The sequence below is a fragment of the Hylobates moloch genome, unplaced genomic scaffold, assembly GCF_009828535.3.
Source record: "Hylobates moloch isolate HMO894 unplaced genomic scaffold, HMol_V3 SCAFFOLD_13, whole genome shotgun sequence".
NCBI lineage: Eukaryota > Metazoa > Chordata > Mammalia > Primates > Hylobatidae > Hylobates > Hylobates moloch.
The window spans coordinates 53,206,603-53,222,828 of NW_026652288.1; the positions used below are offsets into that span (position 1 = coordinate 53,206,603).

Here is a 16,226-nt window from a genome sequence, read left to right on the forward strand (position 1 = left end):
TCCTCGTTAAAACTAAAGAAAAGCTAATATTGGAATTTTAAATTCACCCATTCAAAATCTAAGTCCATTATATCGACCTCTATTCCCCCAAACTGACAAGTTAGCAATGCCTTATTCTCCTATTCCCATCAATAATACTATATATGTTTATCAACTACATTTAGAATTTTAGAATTGTGTTTTACATCAGTCTTCAATTAAAATAATGTGGCTGTTATAAACCCATAGATGTCATCTCTTTAACGCTGGCCCTACTACCCAGCTTTATGTGCTGTAGAGAAATGAAAACTCATAAATGTGAAATCTGAAGGCTCCACATTCTGAAGCCGTCATCTAGGTAAACTTGGGCAAGAAGCTGAACTTCTATTCATTTATTAACAAAAGCAGAATGACCATAAGTTATGCATGCCTATCAGGATTTTTGCAACGATCCAATGGAAAAGTATGTAAAACAAGTACTTTGTAAACTGAAAAGCTCTATGCATATTCAAAGTGTACTTCAGATGGCATTCATAACAGTGGTTTTATTATTCTTTCTCTTACCTTTCCTACCAGCCTAATACAGGTTTTCATTACTCTCCTAATGACCTCCATAATCTTCCAACTAGTCCTTGCACTTCTGTATCTGATTCCAATTCATTCTACAGATATTTTCCCATACCTTTGGCCATGCCAAAATGTTCCTGATTCCGAGTCAAAAAGTTTCTCGAAGATTCCAAAATTTCAATGGGATTCAATACATAATATCCAGTCTGTCATTACAGGCCTTCCACCATAGGATCTTGATCTACCTTTCTATGTCTGCATTTCTCATGAATTCCCTCTAATACATTATAACGTACTCAGAACCACATGGCCAAAGCAGAACTCTTCACCCACAATATCCATCCTTTTTTGATTCCTACACTCCTTTCAGATAAACCACATATCATACTTTATCATGAACACATCTGGGATACTTCAACACAGATGTGAACTTATCCTTTCCTGAAATCCAGCATCACATTAGGCATCTCTCAGGGAACATCCATGCTCTGCTTGGTATTTTGTTCCCAGAATTTTATTGCATTCTTGGCAGGAACATACCCTTCTTCAATCCATGGGCTGGATAGCAATCATCTTTAAATTTCCCTACAGTAACTAGTACAGTGACCCATACCTAATAGATGTTCAGAAAACATCTGTTAAAACATAATGAAGTGAGGTTACTAGGTTTGTTTGAGACAGAGTCTCCCTCTGTCTCCCAGGCTGGAGTGCAGTGGTGTGATCACAGCTCATTGCAGCCTGGACCTACTGGGCTCAAGCGATCCTCCCACCTCATCCTATCAAGTAGCTAGGACCACAGGAGTGCACCGCCATGCTGGGCTAATTTAAAAAAATTATTTGCAGAGACAAGGTCTCACTATGTTACCCAGGCTGGTGTCAAACTCCTGTGCTCAAGCAATTCTGCCACAACCTCTCAAAGTGCTGGGAATACCTGTGTGAGCCACGGCACCCCATAGGTTTTTTATTATGCTATTCCAGAATGAGTTTCTAGCAATGGTTCTTAACCCAAATCTGAGTCAGGCCGACCTGGAGAGTTTTTTCAAATACTCACAGTTAGACCACATCCTGAGCATCCTGAAGCAGCACCTGGAGAAGTGGTATTTCAATAAAAGCTCTCCAGGTGATTCTCATGCATACCTCCAGTTAAAACCACTGCTTTAAGTGGCAGCAATATGTATTTCTGGCAACCAGTAAGACAATTTCAGTATATTTTGCTCTTGATTACAGAAAGAGGTCAAGGTATTCTATTTCATAGGATGGAGATGACAATGTCATCACAGAGATATTCAAAATATTCTTCAATATAAAAAAACCCTTTTGAACATAGATCAAAAATATTTTAGGATGTAGGTGATAAGATTACCTAAAGTCATGAACATGCTAATCAATGAAGTATTTTATGTGGTAACTTGGTGGTCGAAAGGATTACCATGAATAGGGGAAAGAGATCAGGCTTTCACTTTTTTCCTTTGGAAAACTCTGTATATTTCTCATGCATGTTACAATATAAATAAACTGTATTTTTCCAGACTAATTTTTTCCGAAGCTACAAATTGTAAGATAGTTAGACACCATAAGATGATAACAAAATTGACAATAACAAACAATGCTGAGGTGCTTCAGAGTTGAACGACTAAATATCATTTTGACACAAGTGAAAGTTTCTCAACATGATATTGAGAACTCTGCTTTCTTTCATTAGAACACTGTTTTTCGCTAAAAGCATCTCTATAAGAAATCATTCATAAATGTTTTGAATATAACAGGAACAGAAATATTTTCAGTTTAAGGACCAAAACTAACACACCTTGGAGATGCTAACAGGAACTTGAATCAAAATCATCGCCATAAAGCAGGTATTATCTTAATTTTTACAGAGAATAAAGTGCAATTAAAAGTTTCCTCTTTGTTACTGCTCAATTTTAAAACAGGAACTAGAATCCTATATATTAAAAAGTGATTGAATTTGCATATGACTTAGATGGTTTTTGTCTCCCGAACTAGTAAGATTGAAATGTAATATATCTTAATTAAATGAATGAGGAAAAATCTAAGATGTGGTTTTTATGAAGACAAACAAGAAACGTGGGACACATGAGTGATCTGCAGGCCACCTCAGATCAGGCACACTAAACTCCAAGCCTCTGTTATTGCCATATAGAATTACTCTCATCTGATCTTCCCACACTTTTCAGAAGCAACCAGATTTTCTCAATTTATTTTGAAAGAAAAGCAGATCCTGATTCAGTAATAAAACACTATATGCTCTACTAACAGTTCAATCAAACTACTAGCACCAATATTTGTAGCTATTGCCAAAGATTTTCTACATAGAATCCTTTGTAATGTCACTGCCTATTCTCCATTTTGTGTCTCTTTCACACCGAGGTGAAGTCTCTGCTTGCTGACTTACTCATCTGTGTCTCAATCCCACAAGTAAAGGAGTAGGAATTGGATTATGAATTTAAGTTATTTAGCCACCTATAGGCATGGAGAATTGGTAGGACAAGTTGGCTTATTTATAATGTGGACATTTCTAGACAGTTGGTTAAAACCTTCTTTTCTGAATATATTTTAAAAGCTCCTGGTAAAAAATATTGAGGATACAGAATTGTATTAAAAAAGGAGTAAAAAGTGTATTACATTTTAAGATTATCCAGGGATAATCTTTCTGATGGTCAATATATCATTTCCATGTATATATTTTAAGAAAATATTCCAGATACATTGTATAGAGCTGCACTGTTCAATATAGTAGACATTAGCCACCTGCACTCACTGAGTACTTGAAATGTGGCTAGTATGAATTGATTGTACCTGTAAGTATGTACAACATATACTGTATTTCAAAGATAGTACGTAAGAAAAATATCTCAATAATTTAGATACTAATCACACCGAATACTTCTGATATCAATTTAAGATATATTATTAAAATTAATTTTAACTGATTCCATTTACATTTTTAATATGGCTACTAGAAAATATGTGAGCAATTTACATTTCTATTAGACAGTACTAGTATAAAGTACTCTGTAATTTTCATTTTTCATTTTATTAAAAAAAGCATACTCCCAAATAAGTAAGCATTCCTAGAAAGCAATACTATTGTAATTATTTATTTATTTATTTATTTGAAACGGTCTCACTCTGTCGCCCAGGCTGGAGTGCAATGGCGCGATCTCAGCTCACTGCAAGCTCCGACTTGCACTTAACCTCCACTTAAGCGATTCTCCTGCCTCAGCCTCCCAAGTAGCTGGAATTACAGGCATGAGCCACCACACCCAGATAATTTTTGTATTTTTAGTAGAGACGGGGTTTTGCCATGTTGGCCAGGCTGGTCTCCAATTCCTGACCTCAAGTGATCCGCCTGCCGTGGCCTCCCAAAGTGCTGGGATTACAGGCATGAGCAACCTTGCCCGAACGCAGTACTATTAATAGATACATACTGTTCCTTTTGATGGAAGTACCACAATTTAATTTGGACATCAGTGTTGTTCTATCATAAATAACTGAGTTGAACATTTTTACCACAAGCCTTTTTCAGTTTTCCAATATTACCTTAGAATAGATTCTTGGAAATAAAATTACTAGATAAAAGTCGTAACAGTATTTTTTTTTTTTGTCTCTGAGACGGAGTCTCACTCTGTCGCCCAGGCTGGAGTGCAGTGGCACAATCTCGGCTCACTGCAAGCTCCGCCTCGCAAGTTCATGCCATTCTCCTGCCTCAGCCTCCCGAGTAGCTGGGACTACAGGCACCCGCCACCATGCCCAGCTAATTTTTTTTGTATTTTTAGTAGAGAAGGGGTTTCACAGTGTTAGCCAGGATGGTCTCGATCTCCTGACCTTGTGATCCACCATAACAGTATTTTTAAGGATATTAATACATGTAACTAAATTAGTTTCAAAAAATGTGTACCCATTTATAATACCTTAAAAATATAAAAATACCTATCTCAGTTCACTCTAAACAGCATTGGGTAATATATATTAAAATATTTGCCAGTTTCATTTAAAAAGTTATTTAGTTTGAACAGTTTACATTAGTTTAAATGTTATTTGTTATATATTAAGTCATATGTTTTAAATTCTTTTTTTGTTGATTACTATTTGACATGGTTTGGCTCTGTGTCCCCACCCAAATCTCATCTTGTAGCTCCCATAATTCCCACGTGTTCTGGGAGGAACCCTGTGGGAAGTAATCAAATCATGGGGGTGGGTCTTTCTCATGTTGTTCTTGTGATAGTGAATAAGTCTCACAAGATCTGATGGTTTTGAAAAATGGGAGTCTCCCTGCACAAGTTACCTCTTTGCCTGCTGCCCTCCATGTGAGACTTGACTTGCTCCTCCTTGTCTTCTGACATGACTGTGAGTCTTCCCCAGCCACGTGGAACTGTAAGTCCAATTAAACCTCTTTCTTTTGTAAATTGCCCAGTTTCAGGTATGTCTTTATCAGCAGCCTGAAAACAGGCTAATACAGTAAATTGGTACCAGTAGAGTGAGGTGTTGCTGAAAAGATACCCAAAAATGTGGAAGCGACTTTGGAACTGGGTGACAGGCAGAGGCTGGAACAGCTTGGAGAGCTCAGAAGAAGACAGGAAAATGTGGGAAAGGTTGGAACTTCCTAGAGTCTTGTTGAATGGCTTTCACCAAAAGCCTGATAGCGATATGGACAGTAAGGTCCAGGCTGAGGATGACGAACTTGTTGGGAACTGGAATAAAGATGACTCTTGTTATGTTTTAGCAAAGAGACTGGCGGCATTCTGCCCCTGCCCTAACAATTTGTGGAACTTTGAACTTGAGAGAGATGATTTAGGGTATCTGGGAGAGGAAATTTCTAAGCAGCAAAGCATTCAAGAGGTGATTTGGGTGCTGGTAAAGGCATTCAGTTTTATAAGGGAAGCAGAGCACAAAAGTTCATGAAATTTGCAGCCTGACAATGTAATAGAAATGAAAATCCTATTTTCTGAGGAGAAATTCAAGCAGGCTGCAGAAATTTGCATCAGGAAGGAGGAGCCAAATGTTAATCCCCAAGACAATGGGGAAAATGTTTCCAGGGCATATCAGAGGTCTTCGTGTCAGCCATTCCCATCACAGGCCTAGAGGCCTAGGAGAAAATGGTTTCCTGGGTTGGGCCCAGGGTCCCTGTGACGCTCTGTGCAGTCTAGAGACGTGGTGCTCTGCATCCCAGCCACTTCAGCTTGGACTAAAAGGGGCCAAGTGCAACCTGACCTATTGCTTCAGAGGGTGGAAGCCCCAAGCCTTGGCAGCTTCCACATGGTGTTGAGCCTGCAGGTGCACAGAAGTCAAGAATTGATGTTTGGGAACCTCTGCTTAGATTTCAAAAGATGTATGGAAACCCCTGGATGCCCAGGAAGAAGTTTGCTACAGGGGAGGGGCCCTCATGGAGAACCTCTGCTAGGACAGTGCAGAAGGGAAATGTGGGGTCGGAGCCCCCATATAGAGTCCCTACTGGGGCACCACCTAGTGGAGCTGTGAGAAGACGGCCATGGTCCTCCAGACCCCAGAATGGTAGATATGCTGAGAGCTTGCACCTTGCACCTCGAAAAGCCACAGATACTCAATGCCAGCCCATGAAAGCAGCCAGGAAGGGGGCTAAACCCTGCAAAGCCACAAGGTCTTGGGTGGAGCTGCCCAAGACCTGGGAACCCACCTCTTACATTAGCGTGACCTGGCTTTGAGACACGGAGTCAAAGCAGATCATTTTGGACTTTTAAGATTTGACTGCCCTGCTGGATTTTGGACTTGCATGGGCCTGTAGCCCCTTTGTTTTGGCCAATGTCTCCCTTTTGGGGTAGCTGTATTTATCCAATGCCTATATCCCAATTGTATCTAGGAAGTAACTAACTTGCTTTTGATTTTATAGGCTCATAGGCCGAAGGGACTTGCCTTGTCTCAGATCAGACTTTGGACTGTGGACTTTTGAGTTAATGCTGAAATGAGTGAAGACTTTGGGGGACTGTTGGGAGGGCATGATTCGTTTTGAAATGTGAGGACATGAGATTTGGGAGGGGCCGGGGCAGAATGATATGGTTTGGCTGTGTCCCCACCCAAATCTCATCTTGAATTCCCACATGTTGTGGGAGGGACCTGGTGGGAGGTAACTGAATCCTGGGGGTAGGTCTTTCCCATGCTGTTCTCCTGATATTAAATAAGTCTTATGAGATCTGATGGTTTTGAAAAATGGGAGTCTCCCTGCACAAGTTATCTCTTTGCCTGCTATCATCCATGTAAGTGACTTGTTCCTCCTTGTCTTCTGCCATGATTGTGAGGCTTCCCCAGCCACTTGGAACTGTATGTCCAGTTAAACCTCTTTCTTTTGTAATTGCCCAGTCTTGGGTATGTCTTTATCAGCAGTGTGAAAAACAGACGAATACAGTAAATTCTCAGGTATGTCTTTATCAGCAGCATGAAAACGGACTAATATTCTAGAAAATTTCATTTTTAAAATCTTTATTCACCTTTTTTAAAAAAATTGTTAAAGTCTTTGCTCCTTTGTTATTAGGTATGGGCATCTTCTTATTATCATACTAGAGCTCTTTATACATTAAAGAAATCTTATCTTACTACATATGTTGCAATTTATTTTCTAATCATCTTTTAACATTTTGTTGTATGATATTTTTACCTATAAAGCTTGATGTATTTAAATCTATGGACTTCACATAGCAATTCTCAGCTTGAGTTGCTGTGAGATGTTGAGTTAGAAAGCTAGGAATGTTGATACTACATTATGCCTACAGGCCAAATTAAAAACTAGTACTTTCAGATAACTTGAGTTCATTTTCAGTGATAGAGTTAATCCTAATTCAGCAATAGTGGCACTGGAGATAAAATATATATATATTTATTTTGGAAAGCTGGATTTATAACTCAGATGTTTTTGACAGACATGTATAAAACCTCAGGTCCACCCACTTGCCCTCATTCCAGAGCTTCCTATTTTGTCTAATTCACAATAGTCCCTTATAATATCACTTTTTACCATTTCTATTATTCAGGCTATCTTTAGTTCTGATTTATTTTCTTTTCCACCAGGCTGCATTGTAAAAACTTTTTCTACTGCTACGCTGCTCTCTTTACTATTCTTTTCTTTCAGTATCTGTTTACTTTTAAAAAATTCATCCTCAGTATTTTGTTGCATAAATTGTGATACTGTTGCAAAATAAATTTAGCCTGGTAACAAATATTTATACTGTTTTCATAAACATCTGTGTTTATTCCATCTTTTCATGTCATAAAACCATAAATAATTACATAATTAACTTCAGGAAATTCATTCATTCTAGTGACAATGGAGGCAACATTCAATTATTTATTTCTAACAGATGCAAGTGTTGGCAATTGATTGGATTTAGTGGATGACAGCAAGGGCAGGGTTAATATGACTACGATCTTTCCAGTCTGCAAGGTTGGGGTTGTAGTAATGCCTAGGCCTTACATTCAAGGGATGTAAATCAATAAAGCCAAAGTAAATATAAAAATACAAAGATACCTATTTACCCTCCCGCTGATAATTAGTCACTGCTCACCATTTTCTGTGTGCCTGGCTACTACCTCAGCTTCCCAGAACCTTCCCCTGGACTCCCTGGGCCACCCCATAATTCAGCAATTAAAAAGCTGGCTCTGGCAAAGAAAAGGCCTCCCAGGACCCTATTCCCGTTGTACAGCTCCCATCTATTTTGATGGAAGATAAATATTTTCAATATCACATCTGGTAACCTCACAACAGAATAAAACTTGAGAGAGAAAAGGCAGATTTAGTGGTGAAATTAATATAACTCATTCAGTATCAAGTATCAAGAAATATGCTCAATCTGTTCTTGGTAAACAAAGAGTTAACTCTAAAGGCCTCTTCTAGCCATAAGATTCTAATATCACCTTATACCAGAATTAGAATTTAATTTGTATTCCAAATTTGACTGGTGACATTCTAATGGAGACGAATTTAAATAGTAAGGTGATTAAAAATAAAAATTTAAAATATAAATGTATTTGATGATTTGAACTTGATAATTCTCCTGTTGGTGAACGTTATCAGTATTTAGATATGGAATAACGCAGAAAAAGTAATTAATCTGAATGACAAGAAAGATGATAGATTCCTGAATATAAAATCTAAGGTACCTGCAAATTGTGAAAACAAGACTAAGAAAATGACATCTAAATTAATTACTCACTATCTGAAGTTTCACCAGAGAAATAAAAGCTCTAATATTATTTAAAGTAATTCCATAATTTAAAATAAAGGGGATATAAGTATTGATGGAGGACTGAGTGTTGATATAGAAAAATATCAGAGCTGGCAGGGCGTAGTGGCTCATGCCTGTAATCTCAGGACTTTGGGAGGTCGAGACGGGTGGATCACTCGAGCTCAGGAGTTTGAGACAAGCCTGGTCAACATGGTGAAATCCCGTCTCTAATAAAAATACAAAAATTAGCCAGGCATGGTGGTAGACACCAGTAATCCCAGCAACTCAGGAGGCTGAGACAGGAGAATCACCCGAACCTGGGAAGCAGAGGTTGCAGTGAGCTGAGATCACACCACTGCACTCCAGCCTGGGTGACAGAGTGAGACTCCATCTCAAAAAAAAAAAAAAAAAAAAAAAAAAGAAAGCAAGAAAAAGAAAGATAGCAGAGCTCTATTTTAAGTCCTCTCTTCTGTATTACTGAAGTAACATAGCAAGAAGCAGGCTGGGCGCGGTGGCTCACGCCTGTAATCCCAGCACTTTGGGAGGCCGAGGCGGGCGGATCACGAGGTCAGGAGATCGAGACCACGGTGAAACCCCGTCTCTACTAAAAATACAAAAAAATTAGCCGGGCATGGTGGCGAGCGCCTGTAGTCCCAGCTACTCGGAGAGGCTGAGGCAGGAGAATGGCGTGAACCCGGGAGGCGGAGCTTGTAGTGAGCCGAGATTGCGCCACTGCACTCCAGGCTGGGTGACAGAGCGAGACTCCATCTCAAAAAAAAAAAAAAAAAAAAAAAAAGAAGCTACTACATTAAAGGCACTATAATCTACACTGTGAGGAATAATATGACAAAACACAGTCCTTGATTTCAGGTAGTTTATAATTACAGAAGTCTCCCCTACTCCTGCCCCCTTAACCACGGTTTTACTTTTTGTGGTTTCAGGTACCTGCTGTCAACTACGATCTGTAAGTTAGGTGAGTACAGTACAATAAGATATTTTGAGAAAGACCACATTCACATAACTTGTATTACAGTATGTTATAATTGTTCTACATTATTATTATTGTTCATCTCTTACTGTGCCTAAGGTAAAAATCAAACTTTAACATCAGTATGTAGGTATAAGAAAAAATAGAGCTATATAAAGAGTTCCGTACTATTCATGGTTTCAGGCATCCACTGGGGGTCTTGGAACATATTCCCCCAGAGATAAGAGAGGATTACTGTGATATGAAGGACAAAGCAGAAACAAATAACTTCAATATAAGTCATAATGTGTTAGATATGCTGATAAACATTCCAAAGTGGCAAAGTAAACACACAAGAGGGAGGGATTAAATGACTTTCAATGTATAAGGAAAACTTTCATACAAATGACAGCATTGAAATCGGACCTGAACAGAATATCAACAGGCAAAATGAACACAGAAGGGTTTTGCAAATGGTGAGGCCAAGCAAATATGTGAGATAGAAGAGCACAGGACAAACACCAAAACTGCATAGTGAAACTGGCTGAAATACCACTTTCAAAAATCCTGCAAAGATCTGCTAGTAAAGGGCTGGTGTTGAATGTTTATATAATTTTCTTAAAAATGTTATTGAAAATGAGAAAGAGGCTTTTCCTCTGAAACATTATCTAAAAGAATCCCAAACCATTCAAGGTAGGCAGGTGGATATATATTTTAAAAAAACACATTAAATAAAATTAAAATATTGTTGTATAAAGATTGAAGTTTTTAGTTAAGTCATATTACCTGGCAAAATGTTGAACACATTATGAGTGCTCAATAACAATTTCTTCATAAATTAATTAATATAATTTCTATTGAGTCATAAATAAATGAAGATGTACAGAAGTTAAAAATTGCTTACCACTTCAGGTATACTAGATACATATATTATTAAATCAGTCTTTCCTGAGAGCAAGAATTATAGATTGAAGTGAAATGGGACAAAAAATTCACAAGCTACAGTTAAGAAAAACCATGACCTATATTTTTAGAAGCTGGAAGACTAGATATGTCAATGAATCACATATAGATTATGAAATTCCATTTATCAACATTTTAAGTCTCAAAGAAGTGATACATAAGGGAACAAGAAAAAGAGGCTGAAACTTGCCTACTAAGTACAGGTTTAGTATATTCAGGGTTAACTGCAAGCAAATTGTAGATTACCATTAAGGGAAGATTCCACAGAGTAAGTGAGGAAACAAAATAAATAAGAAAAATATAAAAGGTTTACAAATGCTTCTTCTAAATGAGTTCTAATGTTTTAGACAACTCACAAATACATTTCAGCAACAGGCAAAGAATCACTTGGTCATGATGATGCATAATCCCAGAATGAAAACATCAAATGCATTGATCAAATATTATCTTCTAAGGTAACAACAGAAAATGACAGCATTTGTATGGTATTTTGCAGACAAACGAAGTTTGCATTTAATTATATAAATATCATTATTGAAATGACTACATTTGATAAAATGCAAAGTGGTAAAAATGAAACTTTCACTCTCTCTGTTCACAAGCAGGGATTTTATGATGGACAGTTCACTAACTCAGCCTTTTCATCAAAGCATCATTTTTCTGGTAGGCAGCAATCTACTCGGTGGCCCATTTACAATCAGTCCCACATCACAACCACATGGTATTAATGCAGCACTGTTCCACTAATGCTCCCTGAATTTTAAGTTAAGCTACAAATTCAGCTGAAAAAACTTCAAGCAATTGAAGCTTTTCAAGGATACCGCTACTGATTGCTTTGCAACCAGCACAAGGCAGTTTCTCAGCACTTTAGCTTTTCAATTGTTAAAGTGAGCTTTAAATATTCTTCGTTCACATCTTTTAAAGAAATAGTGATCCACCGATCTCAAAAAAAAAAAAAAAGAAATAGTGAGAAGTATAGGAATGATTTTAGCATTGTGGTTTAACTTGTTGAAAATTGAATCCATTCCAACTGATTATTAATAACAAGGTCAAGCAGTGCCTCTAACTCTCAGACCCTTATCAATGTGTTTCAATAAAAAGAACAGGTAACTATATTTCTTCTATTCTACTTTAGCTTAAGATACCTAATTTAATGTCAACTGGTCACACGCTCAGCAGCATCACCACATTACCACATTTCTGTATGCTTCATAGATTTGTGAGGTGTTTCTTACAGAATTAATTTCAATTGATGAATTTAGTCAAAAATGCCATCAGAATTCTGACGCAAGAGGACATCAGTCCCTGAAGTGCCCAATCTGTGAATATCATTACCACAATTGTCTGAAATACTCTAGCTAGTAAAACAAAATGTGATTGTAAGCAAGTAAAGCATTTTCCACTTTTTTTTTTTTTTTTAGACAGGGGTCTCACTCTGTCACTCAGGCTAGAAAGCAGTAGCATGATCGTAGCTGACTGAAGCCTCAACCTCCTGGGCTCAAGCCATCTTCCTGCCTCAGTCTCCCAAGTAGCGAGGACTACAGGCACATGCCACCATGCCCAGCTAATGTTTTTACTATTTTCATAGAGACAGGGTCTTGTTTTATTGCTCTGGCTGCCGCTTTAATATTTGACTGACATATTCTCTCTAGATTGAAAGAGCACATTGCCTTATTGGTTTTCTATGAGTAAATTTACATACAAAATAATACAGATATCTGACCAGCTTTTCCCCATTTTATAAGGAGTCGATTCTAGACTTCTACTAAATGCAGACAAACATTTCATCTGATATAAGGTTACTTATGATGCACATTACATGGACTTCATTAAAGTCTACGTAGTACCAACCAATATGGCAGCCCCTAGCCACATGCTGCTATAACTTCAAATGTAGGTAGTCTGAATTGAGATGTGCTGTAAACATAAAATGTATACCACATTTCAAAGACTTCGTATTTTTAAAAAGTAAAAATCCTTCTTAGTAATTTTATATTGATTCTATATTAAAATGACAATATTCTGGAAACACGGGATTAAATAAAATATATTAGTACATTAATCTCACTGGTTTATTTTTACTTTGTAATGTTATCACTAGAAAATGTAAAATTATATATGTGACTTGCATTATATTTCCATTGTATAATGTTAGTCCAAGTTGTCAAAAAACATCCACTGAGCAAATAATGCTTTTTAATAAGAAGAATTAAAAGTTCTGGATCAACAAATAGGGTAAAAAATGACACATGTACAGGATTTAGGACAAATATTAATGACGACAGGAATACAAAAATAAGTAATAGGAAACAGTCTCTGTTGATCATTATGTCATGAAATATAATGAGTCCTATCATAGTCACTCTGATTTTTTAAAAAAATCTACATTGGGCAATTTTGTTAGATTAAAAAAACATGTAAAAAAGTGTAATAACCATGTTATTAGACCACACATAATCATAAGCTTCATATCAATTTGTATAATAATACACACAGTGATCATTATTATTAAATTATAAAATTAATATCTGGATTTTTAAAAACTTCAATGTATTATATTTTATTGGAGACTAATGCGCCTTTCAAATTTCATACATAAGACATATTATTGAATTAAAAGGGTTATCAAGAATTATTCTAATTTTGCTTTTTATATGGCATCCACAAACTGATCATTTTGCTAACATTGAAAAAGGTTTCTTGGTGAAAATGTATTATATAGAATTATACACTAAATTTTCTACATTAAAATATAGATCTATTTTTGGATTAATAAAAGAGCACTTTACTCAAACATCAAAAAGGTATTAAACTTACACTTACAAAATTACAATCCATTATCCTAATTATTCTACTAATCATATAATTCATTTCCAAGGAATGTTTAAATTTCACCAAACAATTTTCCCCTCCCAATCTCACCCCTTTATTTTCAGTCTTTAACTCCTTAGACTTCTTTGGAATATGCTGTTAATGATGGTATAGTAAGATGAGTATTTAAAAATGCATTAATATATCCTCCATCACTGCCAGTCTTCCCCCCAAGCAGCTGATGACCCAATGACAAAATATGCTTATCAAATCTCAATATCTAAATAGTTTCTTTGCTTTTAAATCTGATGTCTCAAAAGTAATTACTATTTCTTGTTGAAAAATATTTTTCCTATCTAATGGCACAAATCATCTGTGAACAAACTCTCGCTTTCTCTCTCTCTCTATTCTTGCTCTTATTATAGCTCTCATTCACTTAATCTAAGCCACCTCTTTTTTACATTTCACTGGTCCTTTCAATGTCTATTAGGATTCTTTCAGAGTCTGTAATACTCATTTCTTTCTACCTAACTTCTAGTTACATAAAAACTGTTACCAAGGAATGCTTTACCCACTTTTCCAGACAATATACAATTTCAGATAATTAAAAAAATTATGTTAGATTATTTCTTAAATTTTCCTTATAGTCTTCATAACTATCACATTAAAGTAGCACAGAGTAAGTCCAATGTCTAGGTTGAAGCCTTTCACTTAATGCCAGGAACTACGATTACAATGCTATTAAAAAAGACAGTGCAATAGTTATGAATATACTATTGGAAGCGAACTGCCAGGGTTCAAGCCCTGTTTCCACCATTGATTAGTTTTCTGACTTTAGGCAAGTTACTTCTTTGCCTCAGTTTCTTTATCTGTAAAAGGTAATTAACGTAGTACCTATCATTTATTGTGAAAATTAAATAAGGAATAACATTAAAAAAGCTTAGAGAATACTTGGCATGTTAGAAACTTTCAATAAATCATATCTTGAATAGGAATGCTCAAAATGCTCAAGTCAGGAAAAAAGATAATTAAATTCCAAGGTAATTCTGATCTTCAAAGCTATTCAAAATTCTTGTGGCTCAGAAATAGATTGGAGACAATAGGAGAGTCACAGAAACTCATCATTTGAAGGAAGACAATACAATATCTATAATTTCAGCAAATTTAGGATTGAACGTCTACGGATGTGGATGAAACCTAAATTTATACCCCTTGTTTATTAGTGGTTAAATTAAAACCATTTCCCAAAGTTTTAAGCCATTTCTCATGTGCCGAAAAATACTCTTGTCTCTAAGTCTAATGTAATATCAGATACATTTCTGTTACATTAGGATTAGAGACAAGTTCTATTTAGAAATAACTCCAAACACAGTTTTTATATTTTCACACGGAAAATCAGTCAGATTTGCTTCAGCCTCAAGGATCGTGTTTATGTAAAATTAAAGGAGCTCTGGCTGGGAGCTGCACTTTTTGTTTCTAAATGGAAAACGGGTTAAAAATTACTAGGGAAAAGCCGCCACTTTTGCCTATTCACAATTAAAATATAAAATGGGGTATATAATACAGGGCACAAAGTCCTTTATCAGACTGGCATTATTTCCTATTATTCTGAGCAGCAAAACTCATTATCTCAGTGAATCAAGTTTAATAAAGCAATGGAGCATAATTCCCTATGGAAAAATAGAAGGTTTTCTGATAAGATTTCTCCAGAATGCACATAGAACTAAATAATACATTAACCAAATGAATACCTGGCAGAAACGTAAAGATCTGTAGCATAGCATGGATTATTATGAAGTTATCTCTAAGAGCAAACTTCAAATCAGTGTTACAACTGTTTTTCATAATAATGTTTGTGATACAACTTAAAGACTGAAATATTTGAGTCTTATATACTTATTTGGTAGCAGCTAAAGTGTGGAATAATAAGCTCCACTTCTCTCCCCATCTTCTCTTATCACTTCTTAAAAGAAAAAAAAAATACTATTTGCATCAAATTCCAGGACACTTATTGCACAGTGTGTGTGAGTAAGCATATGGGCAAGTGTCATACACATGCTGGCGTGTGGCTCCCCAACTGAGCAACTTTCTGCCAATGCAGCAGAAGGGAAGAGAAGAGCATGCCCCCGCAGCACAGGCCAGCCTTCTTGAACTTGTTCCTGTATTCACAGGAGTGTTCAGCTATCCAGGCACTTTCATCCCTCTGAGGGTTGGTTTCTGGCTTGTACACGATGCAGAGAGAAAAGCATTATTTAGCTTTAACCTCATGTTTCAGCTCCATTTATCAGTGAGCTATGGATTTGAGTTTAGGACACACATCGACTGAAAAATTAAAAGTAACCTTTGCTTTCCCATTTATCATTCTCCTTTGATATCTGCATATTCAGCCCTTTCAGGGAGCACCTAGAGAGGCAGTAGTCTAGGGCAAAATGGGATTTGAGCATTTCTGGGTCCTGGGATTAAGATCATTTTACAAACATCTCATCATCATCCTATGTAGATGACAGTAGAAACAAAATATGCTTAAAAAAGAAAAAAATGTGTTTCCTCTCTTTTAGTCTTCAATGTCTACTTTGATATGCAGAGGACTACAGTGATTGCAGAGCTCTGAATAACTATTTGGTCTGGCAATGACCAGACACAGTTCTCGAGTTTTGTTGTGTGGTATATATATATAGGCAGAGTTGGGTGGTGAATGCAAAGCTTACTGTATTCCCTTGAACAGT

General features: G+C 36.5%; 1 protein-coding gene across 3 annotated transcripts in view; it reads right to left on the minus strand.

The window, feature by feature from the left end:
• Positions 1 to 16,226, minus strand: part of CPNE8 (copine 8) — a 231,768-nt gene that overhangs the window by 93,145 nt on the left and 122,397 nt on the right. The window lies entirely within an intron of this gene.